The following is a 15,981-nucleotide window of genomic DNA, read 5'->3' as shown; positions in this document are numbered from 1 at the left end:
ACGCGCATGCGCATAAAACAAAATGTTTTGCACATGCACAAAACGTTTTGTTTTTGCACATGTGCGTGCATGGATACACGCACACGGTTCCACTTTTGTTTATGTGGGTGCACCTGCACGCCAGCGGCGGCGGGTCTCTGTGGTGACGGGCACTGGGTTGCGGCGCCACCTTCCCCCGGGACCTCCAAACTGCCGCCCTAACACCCGTTTGGAGACCTGCTGGTGCCGGTTTAGAAAGCTGCTGTGGGCCGCGGCAGCTTTCCAAACTGGCACCAGCAGGTCTCCAAATGGGTACTGCCGCTGCCCGTTCCGAGAGGTGCGCACGCACCTCCTCCCATTCGGAGTGGTGCGCGTGCACCTCCGCCTGTTCTGAGAGGTGCGCGTGCAGCTCTCCAAACCTTTGGAGTGGTGCACGCGCACCTCCTCCCATTCAGAGTGGTGCGCGCGCACCTCCGCCCGTTTGGAGAGGTGCGCACGCACCGGGTGACTGGGAGCCGCAGGAGACGGCTCAAAGAGCCGCTTGCGGCTCCGGAGCCGCGGGTTGCTGACCCGTGGGCTAGAAGGTCTTTCATCAGGGGAAGGGGGTACAGGTGTTCCACACATACCCCATTGATGCCTCGGAAGTCGACACATAACTGTAGGGAGCCATCCTTCTTCTCCTTAAACAGGACAGGTGCCGCTATCCGGGAACGGTCCAGTTGGATGAAACCCCTTTCCAGATTCCGATCAATATACCGTCGCAGTTCCTCCATCTACCATGGCATCATAGCGTACATACGGGGTTTGGGTAATTTGACCCCTGGCTCCAATTCAATGGCACAATCCATTGGTCAATGGGGTGGCAGGATATCACATTCTTGCTCATTGAACACATTGACCAGATCGGAGTACACCTGCGGGACCTGGACCTCCTGTCTGGCCTCTGCCTGGCAGGCTCCCACCCCCTCAGCTTTCTCTTCTGGTCACATGAGGTCATGAACTGGGGGCTGGGGTCCTGTCCCGCTACGTAGGTGACAGCAACCTCCCTCCCACCAAATCGTTGGACCCCATTTATCGAGCCAGGTAAGCCCTAGAATCACTGCCTCAGTCATATAGGGCACTCCTATGAAATGAAGGATCTCCCAGTGCTCCCCCATCTCCATATGAATAGGCTCCATCACATGAGTAACAGGTGTCCCCCCCAAGAGGGACCCGTCCACCTGCTCAAATCTGAGTGGGGTGGCTAATTGTTCCATCTTAATACCCACCTCGGACACCACCATTTTACTAATGAGGCAGTGGGTACTACCAGAGTCAATTAAAGCCCGGTATGCACCCTTCTGTCCCGTCTGTGGGCTCACCAACACAATAGGGATTGCAAAGGGACACACTGGTGCACTCACCATAGGATCCTCATTCGACTCATCAGCGCTGTCATAGACCATCGGTTGATATCCAGCAGCCATCAGTGTCTCCACCCCTGTCTGGGACAACCCCCTAGGTTTCTCACCCACCAGCTGATGTGCTGCTCGTGTTTGTTCCACGGGCTTCCTGGGTGTTGTGCTGTGTGTTCCAGGGGCTGTTCGGACTGCTCGGGGCACCGGGGCTGGACACTTGGCCACCCTATGTCCCAGTTGATCACAACAGAAACACCGAATTGGTGACCAAGTCGCTGGACTGGAAGGCCTTGGTGTTACGGTCGGGGTTTTCTGTCCTTCCTCCTTTGCCTTCTCAGTTGATCTTCAGACTCCAGGCACAGTCTCTGTTCTCCCCTGGAACTCCTGCAACCTCACGTCCAGCTCTACTGTCACCCGAAACCAATCCTGTAGTCTGTTTGGGATGCTGCGGACGATGCATGCCCTGCGAAGAGCCCCATCCAGACCCGCCCTGAAATGGTGGACCAGAAGGCGTTCTGGCCATGATCGTAATTTACCAGCCACCCATCGGAACTCACGAACATAGTCGATAACAGGTCTGCAGCGCTGTCTCAGACCCACCACTTCAGCCTCGGCTCTTTGGACCCGGGAGACGTCCTCGAACCGTGCCCGTAGCACCTTCAGGAAGAGACCAGCATCACCCAGTTCTCTGGCGTGGTCGCTGTATAAATCTGCTGCCCAGGCTGTGGCCTCGCCTTGCAGGCTAGCTGTCACTGCCACCACCATCGCCCACTGGGATGAGTAAGCCGGGGCATACCTGTCCAGATGACTGATGGCGTGGCTTAAAAACATAGCCAGGCAGTCGGGATACCTGTCATAGGACATCGGCAGCGGTGGTGGACCCCAAACCATACCTGACCCCCATGGACCCATCTGTAGCCCTGACCCTCGTGGGGTGATATCATAGCATTGGGAACCCACTGCCTGCCAGTCCAAGGCACTGGATGGTGTTGCTGCCGGCTGGGTGGGCACTCCATCTGCTGTTGGCCTGGTGTCGGGACCAATCCGTGTTGGTACTGCCAGAATGTGAGTAGTAGGACCCCTCCCCTGGGACATACCATGACCGGGCAGAATCCGGAACCATGGACTGGCCAGCTGAAAATGAGATGACCCTGAGCGAACAGGCTGAGTCTCAGTGTGCGACCACCACGTTGTGTCATGTTCAGCCTCTAGGACAGGCCATGGCATGGGTTCCTGGTACCCTATCTCACCGAACCTATCCCGGATTATCTCCATTGTTTGCCTGCCCGGCACTGTGGAGTAACTCCACTCCTCCTCTTCGTCATCGGTGAGACGTCGCTCTCTCCACTCCGTTAACGGACCTCTTGGCCTTGCTGTTTGTCCCTGACCAGGTTCCATGTGGACAAGAGCAGGGCTGAACCACCATTCCCCTCTATGGGTCTGGTCTTCTGCCTCCTGGGGATCATCAACTGTGGCTACTGGCGGTGGGTCCCGTACCTGGGGTCTAACCGCCGGCTGAGCTTCTCCTAACTCTGCCACGTCAATAGGTGCTGCAGCTCCAGCTAGCTCTCCCTCAACAGCTGCTGGGGCAGCCCCCTGTGTTCCCTCTGCCATGCCTATGCCTGAGAAAAAAGACAGGTAGAGGTGAACAGGAAAAATAAAGGAATGCTGACTTACTGTCAATACACGTCCTTGAATGTAAGCAAACACGAATCTCCAGCAGGAACGTGTGACAAAACAGAGGTTGCTTTATTCAGCTCCAATGCACACAAAGTGAAAACAAAGTCAGCATTGGTAGCACATTGCTCCCAACGCTTACATAGCCGCCAGGTACAGGGCTCCGCCCTCAAGCCACAGACCAACATCCGCCCCTGCATCCATATAATCCCTCCTCCCCCCTGTAGCTCCGTTTGCTGCTGCCTCCAGACGCCAGACTCGTGCGCGTTCGTCAGCCCGTCTCCCCCCTGTCTGGTAGCCCATCCCCAACCAGGTAAGGAGACCAGGTAACCCCCACCCATATCCCTAAATGCCCAGCCCCACCGTGCCCAGCTACACAAGGCATGCCACAGCCCACACTACCCTCTGCAAATCCGGGGACGCCTCTTCTGGCTGGCAGCCATCCCGGCAAGGAGCTCCAACTGCTCCGCTGCTTCCCCCGAGGTCCCCATGCCTAACCGGTCGGCAGCAGAGCCACCGGGACTCTCCTGACACCATGCAGCCCTCTCCAATGCCTCCTGGACCAGTTGTTCAGTGGCAGCACCATCCAACACCTCCTGAGCCAGCTGATCTGTGGCAGACCCAGCAGGGAGGCCCGTGTGCACAGCCGTGCCTCCTGGCAGTCCCAGAAGCAGCCGGCAGTTGGCCAAAGAGGCAGGAAGCAGCTGGCTGTCTGCCGAAGAAGCGGGATGCCCAGGAAGGCCGGCAGTGTCCGTAGAGCAGGGAGATGGACACAGCCGCCTGGTGGTAGGCCCCATGGGGAGGCAGGCAGAGGCAGGACCTGGGGGTGAGGGGCCGGTATGAGGTCATCTAGTCCAACCCCCTGCTCAGGCAGGAAACCCTATACCATTTCAGAGAAATGGCTGGCCAGTTTCTTCTTAAAAACCTCCAGTGTTGGAGCATTCACCACTTCTGGAAGCAGCTTGTTCCACTGGTTCACGGGTCGGCAACCCGCGGCTCCAGAGCTGCATGCGGCTCTTTGAGCCGTCTCCTGCAGCTCCCAGTTGCCCGGTGTGCGCGCACCACTCTGAATAGGAGGAGGTGTGCGCGCACCACTCCAAAGGTTTGGAGAGCTGCGTGCGCACCTCTCAGAACAGGCAGAGGTGCGCGCAAACCACTCCGAATGGGAGGAGGTGCGCGCGCACCACTCCAAAGGTTTGGAGAGCTGCGTGCGCACCTCTCGGAACGGGCAGCGGCGGTACCCGTTTGGAGACCTGCTGGTGCCGGTTTGGAAAGCTGCCGCGGCCCGCAGCACCTTTCTAAACCGGCACCAGCAGGTCTCCAAACAGGTGTTCGGGCGGAGGTGCACGCGCACTTAAATATGAGCCAGCAGTGTACTTCAGCTGCCAAAAAAGCCAACACAGTGCTAAGCTGCATTAACAGAGGGATAGAATCAAGATCACGTGAAGTACTAATAACACTTTACAATGCCTTGTTAAGGCCACACCTGGAATACTGCATCCAGTTTTGGTCATCACGATGTAAAAAAGATGTTGAGACTCTAGAAAGAGTATAGAGAAGAGCAACAAAGATGATTGGGGGACTGGAGGCTAAAACATATAGGGAACGGTTGCTGGAATTGGGTATGTGTAGTTTAACAAAGAGAAGGGTGAGGGGTGACATGATAGCAGTGTTCCAATATCTCAGGGGCTGCCACAAAGAAGAGGGAGTCAAGCTATTCTCCAAAGCACCTGAAAACAGGACAAGAAGCAACAGGTGGAAACGAGTCAAGGAGAGAAGCAACCTAGAACTAAGGAGAAACTTCCTGACGTTCTAACTGTTAATTGTTCTAATTAACCAGTGCAGGGGTCGGCAACCTGAAAAAGCAAAAGAGCCACTGGGCACCGGTTCCATCACACATAAATAAAGTGGGAGCCACGCGCGTGCATCCACGCACGCGCATGGGCATAAAACAAAATGTTTTGCGCATGCGCAAAACATTTTGTTTTTTGTGCATGCGCGTGCGTGGATACACACGCGTGGTTCTACTTTTTTTTAATGTGGACGCACCTGCACGCCAGCGGTGACGGGTCTCCGTGGTGACGGGTGCTGGGTTGCCCAGGCACCGCCGGAGCCACCCCCGGGACCTCCAAACTGCCGCCCGAACACCCGTTTGGAGACCTGCTGGTGCCGGTTTAGAAAGCTGCCGGAGCCACCCCCGGGACCTCCAAACTGTCACCCGAACACCCGTTTGGAGACCTGCTGGTGTTCGGGCGGAGGTGCGGTTTGGAGACCGGCACCAGCAGGTCTCCAAACGGGTGTTCGGGCGGCAGTTTGGAGGTCCCGGGGGTGGCTCCGGCGGCGCCTGGGCTGAAGGCGGTGCCGCAACCCAGCCCCCGTCACCACGGAGACCCGTCACCGCTGGCATGCAGGTGCGTCCACATTAAAAAAAAGTGGAACCACGCGTGTGTATCCACGCACGCGCATGCACAAAAAACAAAATGTTTTGCGCATGCGCAAAACATTTTGTTTTATGCCCAGGCGCGTGCGTGGATGCACGCGCGTGGCTCCCACTTTATTTATGTGTGATGGAACCGGTGCCCAGTGGCTCTTTTGCTTTTTCAGGTTGCCGACCCCTGCACTGGTTAATTAGAACAATTAACAGTTAGAACGTCAGGAAGTTTCTCCTTAGTTCTAGGTTGCTTCTCTCCTTGACTCGTTTCCACCTGTTGCTTCTTGTCCTGTTTTCAGGTGCTTTGGAGAATAGCTTGACTCCCTCTTCTTTGTGGCAGCCCCTGAGATATTGGAACACTGCTATCATGTCACCCCTCACCCTTCTCTTTGTTAAACTACACATACCCAATTCCAGCAACCGTTCCCTATATGTTTTAGCCTCCAGTCCCCCAATCATCTTTGTTGCTCTTCTCTATACTCTTTCTAGAGTCTCAACATCTTTTTTACATCGTGATGACCAAAACTGGATGCAGTATTCCAGGTGTGGCCTTAACAAGGCATTGTAAAGTGTTATTAGTACTTCACGTGATCTTGATTCTATCCCTCTGTTAATGCAGCTTAGCACTGTGTTGGCTTTTTTGGCAGCTGAAGTACACTGCTGGCTCATATTTAAGTGATTGTCCACTAGGAGTCTGAGATCTCTCAGTTTACAAATGGAACAACTTACAATAACATACATCCTGGACTACCTGTACTCTACCTGTGTAAAAAAAATCTGAAACTCTGATCTTTGGGTTGGCTGACAATCCTGGCTTGACTCTTTGAACTTTGAACTCTGGGCTTTGACATTTTTTTCTGGAAGTTTCTGTTGAGAGTGAAATTACTCAGGTAAGCTTTCTTTCCCCCCCCCAAAAAAAAACTTTGTTTAGATTTACATTCCTTTCCCCATCTGCTGTTTATCTATTTAGCCTTGAGTAAATTTCTGCTGTCACCTAGCAACTCTTAGTATGTGTGTGTGTTTGAAACCTGAAACAGGATCCTCATCATCACAGGGCAGAAACAGGTAACAGGACAAGAAGCAACGGATGGAAACTAACCAAGGAGAAAAGCAATCTAGAACTAAGAAGAAACTTCCTGGCAGTTAGAGCAATTAACCAGTGGAACAACCTGCCTCCAGAAGCTGTGAATGCTCCAACACTGGAAGTTTTTAAGAAGAAACTGGACAGCCATTTGTCTGAAATGGTATAGGGTTTCCTGCCTTAGCAGGTGGTTGGACTCAATGACCTCCAAGATCCCTTCCAACTTTACTACTACTACTACTACTACTACTATTACTACTACCATTATTATTATTATTATTATTATTATTATTATTATTATTATTATTATTATTATTATTATTATTATTATTATTATTATTATTGTGACTGAGAATTTATCTTAATATTTTTGGAAATCTGCTGATCACAATTGGTAGGATAATGGTGCATACTGGGTAAAACTATTTTTTCCTTGTGTTTGAGGATATATTTCAAATGGCTTTTCCATTTTAGGAACTCTGTTAAACCTATTGTTGAATATGACAAAGTCACTCAGCTCCACCCATAAGAACTGTAAATGTGGTCTCTTTGTAAGGTTAAAAAGAAAAAGATTATCCATTTATCTCCTAATTATCCATACCGGTTCGAGTTAGTCCTCCACTTATGACCACAAGTGGGACTGGACTGCTCTCATTAAGTGAGTCGCACCAGATTTTATGACCTCTTTTTCAATAGTCATTAAGTGAGTACCATAGCTGCAGGATGAATTGCATGGTTTTAAGTGAATCCGGCTTCCTCCATTGACTTTGCTTGTTGGAGAACCCCCGAGAAGGTTGCAAATGACAGTCACATGGTTCCATGGTGCTGCAACTGTCGAGCTCTTGTATTTTGACCCCATGACTGTGGAAACACTTACAGGCGTCAGTGCAAGGACAGGTCATCGGCCACTTTTTTCAGCAGTGTTGTAGCTCTGAACGGTTGTTAAACAAATGGTCATGAGTCGAGGACCGCCTATGTAGAATCTTGGTGGCGCAATGATTAGAATGCAGAATTGCAGACTAATGGTGCCGACTGCCAGCAGTTCGATCCTGACTGGCTCAAGGTTGACTCAATCTTCCATCGTTCTGAGGTGGGTAAAATGAGGACCCAGATTGTTGGGGCCAATAGTCTGACTCTGTAAACTGCTTAGAGAGGGCTGGAAAGCACTGTGAAGTGGTCCATCAGTCTAAATGCTATTGGCTGACCTTGCTTGGATTCTAGAAGACTGAGAAGTCAAAAAATATATATATCTCAGAAGAAAAGGATGACAAAGCCCTTCCCACTGCTGCTAAGAAAACAGTGATGGAATTTGGAGTGTAACCCCATAGAGAAAGGTTGCTAAGCATTCTCTTCCTCCAAAATGGATCTGATAGCAGATATTCTTGGCTAATTAAATGCTGGTACATAAATCACTCTGTCTTCTCAAGTTGATCCACGTTATATTGGATCCACCCACACATTTGGTTTCAGGGCATCAGGCGAAAAATAAGAGAGCTGTGATAATTTCCTGGGGAAAAAAATAAGGGGGCTTCTTGCTTTATAAACAATGACCTTTGAACAAACATTTATGGAGCTTCTTTTTAACAACTATCCTGGAGAATATCTGGGATATACCTTAAGAATCTCTTTCAACTAATTAAGCACTCCCGACAGGTTGAAGAACCTGGAGCTATTTAAATATATCGCACCAAATGATAGCTTTTTAAAAAAAAATATGAAAAGAATAAAATAGCAAATATATATTTTACCAAGAACAGCTAAGACATGCAAGCAAGTTCTTTCTGGACTTCCATATTCAAGAGTAGAATGTGATCTAAGATCTAATACAAAGGTTCTTGGCCTGAAATTTCCTACTTTTTTTTTTTTACTAAAAGTTTTATCTGGGGCTTATGAGGACCCAGATTGTTGGGGGCAATAAGCTGACTTTGTAATAATGCCGCTTGGGGGGGCGGCGAAAGCCCTAATAAGCAGGCCTATACATAGAATGAAGGCTATTCCTAAGCACATTGGTTTGTGCTTAAATTGTAAGCCGCCCTGAGTCTTTGGAGAAGGGCGGGATATAAATGGGATTAAAATAAATAAAAATAAAATTATGATTTGGACCTTTTTTTTGGAAGATTAAAAAAAAAGATGACTGGAACATAGACCTCGAAAAGACTCTGTTGCACACCGATACATGCACACTGATATTTGTTACCTAGTTCGGTTAATGAAACATGTACAAGAAAACCACCAAGCTCAGAGAACCCCAGAGAATCCCACTTCTTTCACTGTCTGGCTTGCTACTTTCCATAGTCACTAAGCTTTTAACTCCTTCCTTTCTCTCTTCTGCTGACCAGCTCGTCCTGTCCACTGTCTCAGCTCGTGGCAGAGCTAAGCTCCCTCAATCTTGAAAGCCAACAACAGTCAAGTAAACGGCACAGAATGAGCACTTCTCTATCATTTTGGCCAGTCAGAAGCATTGGGCCTTCTTTATTCATTTCAACAGCTCTCTAATGCTGCTTTCCTAGCTAGCAATTGGACTCTATGGAAGCTAAGGATCCTCCAATGGACCTGGAGGAAGCGGGGGGGGGGTGTCTTACCTGACTGTGGTGGTGTCCCAAACGGTGTTAGCCAATTAGATCTAGCCATCTTTTAACATTTGCTGCGAGACTGGAGAGCAAAGGAGCATTGTGGGGAAATGAAACTCTAATTTGGCTGAGCCACTTGATCGCAAGTGATGGGGAAGATAGAAGGGGTCCCAGAGATGCTTAGGGTTGACAACCCATCCCCTTTAAGTAGGCTCATACTCGGTGCTTTTCACAAAGGCCCTTGCAAACAAACAACAGGGACGTCAGCAACCAAGGGACATGCAAGCTTTGACATCTAACTCTCAATATGAAAGGAAATATTAAAAGGGAGGAAGGATATTAAGATATTTGCTGTTCTTGAGTCTGATCCCATAATAAGAAATAAGACTGGAAATTTCTGAGCCGTCTCTATTCCCAGGTGAAGTGAAAGATTCTGAATTGCGTCTATTCAGATGGCACGTAAGGACTCAAATGCTCCTCCCCTTTAAGAAACTAATAATAAAAACAAATATTCTACAGGCGAGAAAATTAAAATTCCAAAGGGGAGGAGGGGTGATGACTGCTTGAATTCCCCCCCCCCTTGAAAACCTAGTCTTAGCGAAGAGGAAATTCTGCAAGCTTTCTCAATCATGGGTTTATGATATTGTTAGAATACATCTCTTTTCATGGCTAGCTATTGGCTATGATTACTGGTGATATGAGATACTTTCTCCCCAAAAAAAAGTCTGAGGATTCATTTAGAAAAATCTCATTCAGTCTGGTTTGTGTGAACCAACGGGTAAATTGTTATACACATTACAGCTAAGTCAAAAAAAATTACATTTTTCCTATTTTTGCCTGGTTAAACTGACAGCCTTACTGATTAATTAAAATCAGACTTTTTCTACGCAGCCAGATCGAGATGTCACGCTAGGGATTTGGGCAAAACAACACTCAAAACTGGGGGGGAAAAATACGTAAGGTCTTGACTTGGCTCGAGTTTTATTGAAAATACCAGGACTTAATGAATTATTTGATTTCTTTTTAACATACCTTGATGTTCATAACTGAGGCTTGCAGGTGAACGTTTCTCCCAATATTTTGTGTATACAAATTCCTGTTTAGTTCAATAGGACGTTGGGCACAAAATTGTATTACATCAGCCCAGTTCTAAACAAAAGTAAGGTCAGTTAGTTTTGGTTTGCAATACTCCTTAACAAGTTAGACCCTTAAAATAATCTATGCGCCACGTTAGCAATATTAAAAAGGAGCGGGGAAATTAAATAAAGCGGGGGGGGAACCCTACCCAAATCCCTTATACCTTCACCACCCAATCTCTAAAAAAAAAGAAAGTTATTTTCTCTTCTATTCCCAGCTTTCTGAGTAAAATAGAACTTTTTCCTCTCCTTTTTATCATGAAATATCAATACAGCTCAAAAGGAATTCTTTATATGGATTCTTTTTCCCATCTGACAAAATCCCTGCCTTTGTCAAGTGCTGCTCTTTCATTAAAATCGCTATTTAGAGCTGTCTTCTGGATTTGTGGTATCAGGGTGATGGGAAAAGTCAACCCTGTCTGGAATTTTAGAATGTTTGCAACATTGGAAAACCCCTGTTTTAATGCGGCTTTGGACATTTTTAGCAGATGCAATCCTTAATTGCTTCGAAAAACTAACACAATGAATTATCACCGGAAGTGGTGGTTGCCTCGTTTAGGTAACCTAAACCTTGGGTAACTCTGATCAGCAGTATGAAATGGGTTGGCTGGACTCATCAGCAATTCCTTTCACTCTCCTGCCATCTTCCTATAGCCCTACTTCCTTCTCCTCGATGTCGTTTTCTACATCTCCCCTAATCACATGGCCTTCCGGTGTTGTGTCCTCAGCACAAGCTCTGGGGCAACTCCCCTGAGGCTCGCTGCACATACGACGACACCTTTTGTTCCAGCAGAACCGTATGTGAAAGTAGCCACAGCAAGCTATTATGAAAAGGATGGCGGTGAACGCCATCCCCCATAACGCCATGCGTTTCTCAGCTCTTCCTTTCACCGCGCATTCAACTGCTTTGGGGCAACTGATGGCGTTTGGAGAGCAGATCCAGGAGCGTCCAACCAGTCTGGGCATCTGGAGGAGAAGTATAATACACAGGAAGCAGGTCTCACTCATTAGGAGAAGCGCCACCCAGATGTCAAAGAGAGGGATGCCACAGATGTTTGCGAGGACTAACTTGGCGTGATCCTGTGGACCAGCTATAGATGGTGCATTACGGGTGGGTGCAGCATTGGAACCCGGGTCTCTTTGGGGTTGAGATGAAGGGCCCGGGTGGCATGGATTATTCCCAGCACATGTACATGCTGCACCACCAGGGCAAGGTGGAGCTGGTCCAGGGGCCGTGCCAGCCCCACTCACAGCTTTATTTTCATCAGCGGATCTGCAGTGGGAATCCTCTGCCATCCAAGGTTGGGGCCCCATCTGATTGCCATAGCCCGTATCACTCCACCCAGGAGCATCAAAAGCTAATTGCTGCTTGTTTTTCATTTTACCTCCAGGAACTGGTCTACGTTTGATGGCCATCTTCATGGCATCTGGCCTAGACTGGGCTGCAGTTTGGTCCACATTGCTTTCAGAGATTGTTTGACATTTGGTTGCCATGCTATATTTGATTTCCTCGGAATATCTGGGGTTCATCTTGCCTCTCCCCACAAACTTTCTACCCATGGTGTATGCATAGTCAGTACCTTCACCGTATTCTTTAGGGCCTCTGTACCTCTGTTGAAGACCCTCATGATCTTTGTCCTCGGACCAATAATGAGGAGGCATTTTACTTTGATGTACCATGGGAACGGACGCATAGTTGGTAGGAACATTGCTGGGCGGTGTTTCATTAAAATAGGATGCAACATTGAGCGATTCTTTCGAACATTGAAGGGAAGGCATTTCATATCGATCTGTTTCAAAGCCATGGGGAGCCATCTTGGCCTGTTGCATATCTGTTGGATATGCAGTCATTGTGTGTGGAGACATATCATACCAGTGGCCGGGCATTTCAGAGCTGTCGGCGTATCCAGGATTAGAAGGCATGCCATAGCCTCTGTACAGCCGCAAGCCAACATTGGGGCCATGTCCTTCAGGCACGTAGGCCATAGGCATGCCACCCCGATTGTGCCAAACATTGTGGTGAAAATATCGGGAATTATGGGATCGGGAATTGGAGGGATCATAGCGCATTGGAAGACCATGAGGTCCAGCTAGGTAGACACCGGATGACCCTCCTGCCCCAGCAGTAACCACAGCCACACCTCTGTTACTACTCCCGCTGGTGCTACCAGTGATTTTGTCGTTCTCGTCATCTTTCTTTTTTTTTTTCCTGGGGGTGGTGAGCCTCATAAGCCCCACCAGGAGGAGCACGACCATGAATGACAGCGCCCCTGTGGATGAAACTGTAAGTGGGAAATACTGATTTTGGCACAGGACCGTACAGAATTCCTTTGATTTGTCTTGGGCTGGGGTCACCCAACTGCAGCTCACGTCCTCCTTCAAGGAATCCCAGGGCCCGCTGGAGAAGAAGATGGCCACAATGCGGAGACCTGTGAGGAAGTACCATGGAGCGACACCCTTGCACTCGAGTACGCCAGAGAGGGACGATAGCAGTGGCCGAAAGAACTGGATAAGACCGGTGAGGATAATGGACATCTGTTGGGGACAGGAAAAATACAAACAGAGAAGTTATTCTTAATTTAGGAATTAAGTAACCTAGCAAGTTACTTAGACTGGCAAAAGGGCCGGGCTTAGCAAAGGCTTTTGCTGTCTAAGGAGCCATCTCACCCAAAGCCAACTCCTTACCGAAAAGAGGTCAGCCACATAAAGCTGAAGAAAGCAGAAGATAAAGTCATCCCCAAGTCAGCACTCTCCACGTGGATTGGGACCGTAATTCTAAGACTAGGATGATGGCTGAACATTCTAGGCATTGTAGTCGCAACTCATCTGAAGGGTGCTGGTCTGGGCAAAGGAATTGATCTGATCTGCTGTTATGAACTCATATACAGTCTTCTCTTGAGCAATCCCAGATCTTGCCTTGACATCAAGAGAAGCAAGTGTCGATTGTATGGCTTAGACAAGATATCCAATCAATCTTTCGAAAATAATTCTAAATAACATCAGGAGACTTGCATTCCTATACAGACTCAAGGCAAGCTTTGCTTTGATCTGCATTGGCTTTTTCCTTCCTTTCCCCCTCCCAGCCCCTTCCTTGGTTCTTGAGCTATAGGCTATTCCTTCTTTTTCACATATTATTTTATTTCTCATTCTGTTTCTTCCGTTTGTTTTTCTTTATCTTCAGAATTAAATTGCTATATACATCATGGGTACCTTTAGTGGAACTTTAAAAAGTCCAAATAGGCAAGATGGTGGTTGCAACTGTGACATCAAAGCCCTGCTTCCTTTAGGCTTTTAATCATGTGGTTGTGGTGGGTATCTTGACTTTTGGGGCACATCCCAATGGATGCCTCTGCAACCCACTTCTCCTTGATCTTCTCCAACCTCTGTTGCTTTTGTTCTACTTTGCCTCCAATTGGAGGAGTCCTTATTGCATGTTAAGCAGAAGTCCTCGTGGATTTCTCAAGTTCTCCATACAGTTCACCATCCTTCCCTCTGAAAATATTGCCACCTGGCTGCAAAATATCCTCCATTTGTGGTGGTCAGTGCTTTTTTTGTAAAAGAAAAAGGTGCCGGAACTCACACAAGTCATACAACCCGCCTTGCCTACCCTACAAGGTTCCACCCAAAAAAGGTGCCGGAACTCCGTTCTGAGCGTTCTATGACAAAAAAAGCCCTGGTGATGGTGGTATGTTTACTGGCTGATGTGGGGCTTCCATTGTGTTCAACAAACCCATAAGTGTGATCTGGAGAAAGCACGACCCCCACTAGCCCTGCCTTTTGGTTTATGTCAGTTTTCAGAGAACATGGCTTTAAGGGTCTCTCACAGGTCCATATATCTGCTAACAGAAGCCCTACAGCCGTGGTAGCGAACCTATGGCACGCGTGCCACAGGCAGCACGCAGAGCTATCTCTGTCGGCACGTGCACCATTGCCACAGACAGAGGTATGCAGGGCTGGGCTGTTCCCCTCCCCCTCTCCATGCATGCGTAGTCGAGTCCAGGAACAGCTGCAAGAGCTGGGCGGGGTGAGGGAAACCTATAAAAGGAGCAGATTTTGGTGGGACAGTGACTGAACGGCCTTTGGAACCAACCAGTGGTGGGTTTCAAATCATTTAACAATCTGTTCTCTGCCTTGTCTTCCCTTCGTCTTGGGCTGGGCTGCTCGGGGGGGGGAGGGTCGGTTTGCCATGTCGGTTGCCGGCGTCAACTTCCCTCCGCCCTGTGCGTTCCCACAGAGAGGGACTCCTCAGGGTGCCACCGGTCAGAGAATGTAGATTGGTGGCCCCCAGGGGGAGATCTTTCTCTGTGGGCACCCCGGAGCTATGGAACCAGTTACCGGTTGAGCTCCGGACGGCGCCCGATCTTCGCCCCTTTCACCGCGATCTGAAAACATACCTGTTCAAACAAGCCGGCCTGGCCTGAGGGGGGATTGGTGGGGTTTTTTACTATCATTTTATTGGGGGTTTTATTAATGTACCAACTGTTTTTATGGGCATGTATTTAATTATCTTTTAATTTTTGTAACTCTGTGTTTTATTCTTGCCCTGTACACCACCCTGAGTCCTTCGGGAGAAGGGCGGTATAGAAATATTAATAAATTAAATTAAATTAAATGATGCAGGACAGCCGACAGGCTGTGGCTGCTGATGGACACTGTCTGGCCCCATGTGCTCGCTGGCCTCTGTGTGCAGGAGCCAATGGTGTCAGGCAGCAGCTGTCCCGACCCTTGCCTTGCCTTGCCCCGCAGCAATTGGCACCCCCGCTCTGCCTCGCTTCACCCCGCAGGATGAGCCTCCGGCCCACCACCCCAATTGCCAGAGACCCCCCCTGGATCTCCCCCAACCCTGCCCAGCCCCCACAGGTGTGCCTCCCCTCAGGCATCATCGAGGTGGCCACTCCCACCCCAGCCATGCCCACCCGGCAATAAATACGTGAGTTTTGGGTTGCAGTTTGGGCACTCGCCATCACTGCCCTACAGCATTGTCCTTCTAGCAGGAAGGAAAAACAGAAATAGAAAATATTTGTATGAGCCTAAAGTGCCCAATAAGCATCAGGCTGCTCACCCTCCTTCACCTCGGATGGCTTCCCTTGATTGTATCCCCCGCCCCCCAGCATGAGTAGCATGCAAAGCATGTCCAATTCTACAGATCAGGGGTAGGCAACCTCGGCTCTTTTATGACTCATGGACTTCAACTCCCAGAATTCCTGAGTCAGCATAGCTGACTCAGGAATTCTGGGAGTTGAAGTCCATGAGTCATAAAAAAGCCGAGGTTGCCTACCCCTGGTACAGATCTTCAAACAGCTGTTGGTTGTGATCAACTGAAGGAGAAAAGTCTAACACTGGGTGTCCTCAAACAAGGGGGGGACGACAATATGAAACAGGAGGATAGATCCTTCTCTTCTTCAAAAGAAGGGCATAATTTACTCAAGCAAAATCTTCCTCCTGCCCCAACAGCAGATCTTGAGGACCATGGATGGTGGTAGGGAGGAGTGGAAGGCATAAAAGTTTTGGACCTCTCTTTAAAAAAACGATAGGGAGAATGGATCTGCTGCCTTAAAGATGAGTCTTTATTATCCAGATCAAAAAGAACGTTAGATCTCCAAAGCTCTCTCCATCTTCAGTGGAATGTTCATTCCGTTCTCACCACTGTTTCTTTTTCTTCTGATTTGTCATAATTTATTCTTTAGCCCAGGTCCAGCAAAAAACTAAT

The sequence above is a fragment of the Vipera berus genome, assembly GCF_964194415.1.
Source record: "Vipera berus genome assembly, chromosome: Z".
Lineage (NCBI taxonomy): Eukaryota > Metazoa > Chordata > Lepidosauria > Squamata > Viperidae > Vipera > Vipera berus.
This window is presented reverse-complemented; position numbering follows the sequence as displayed.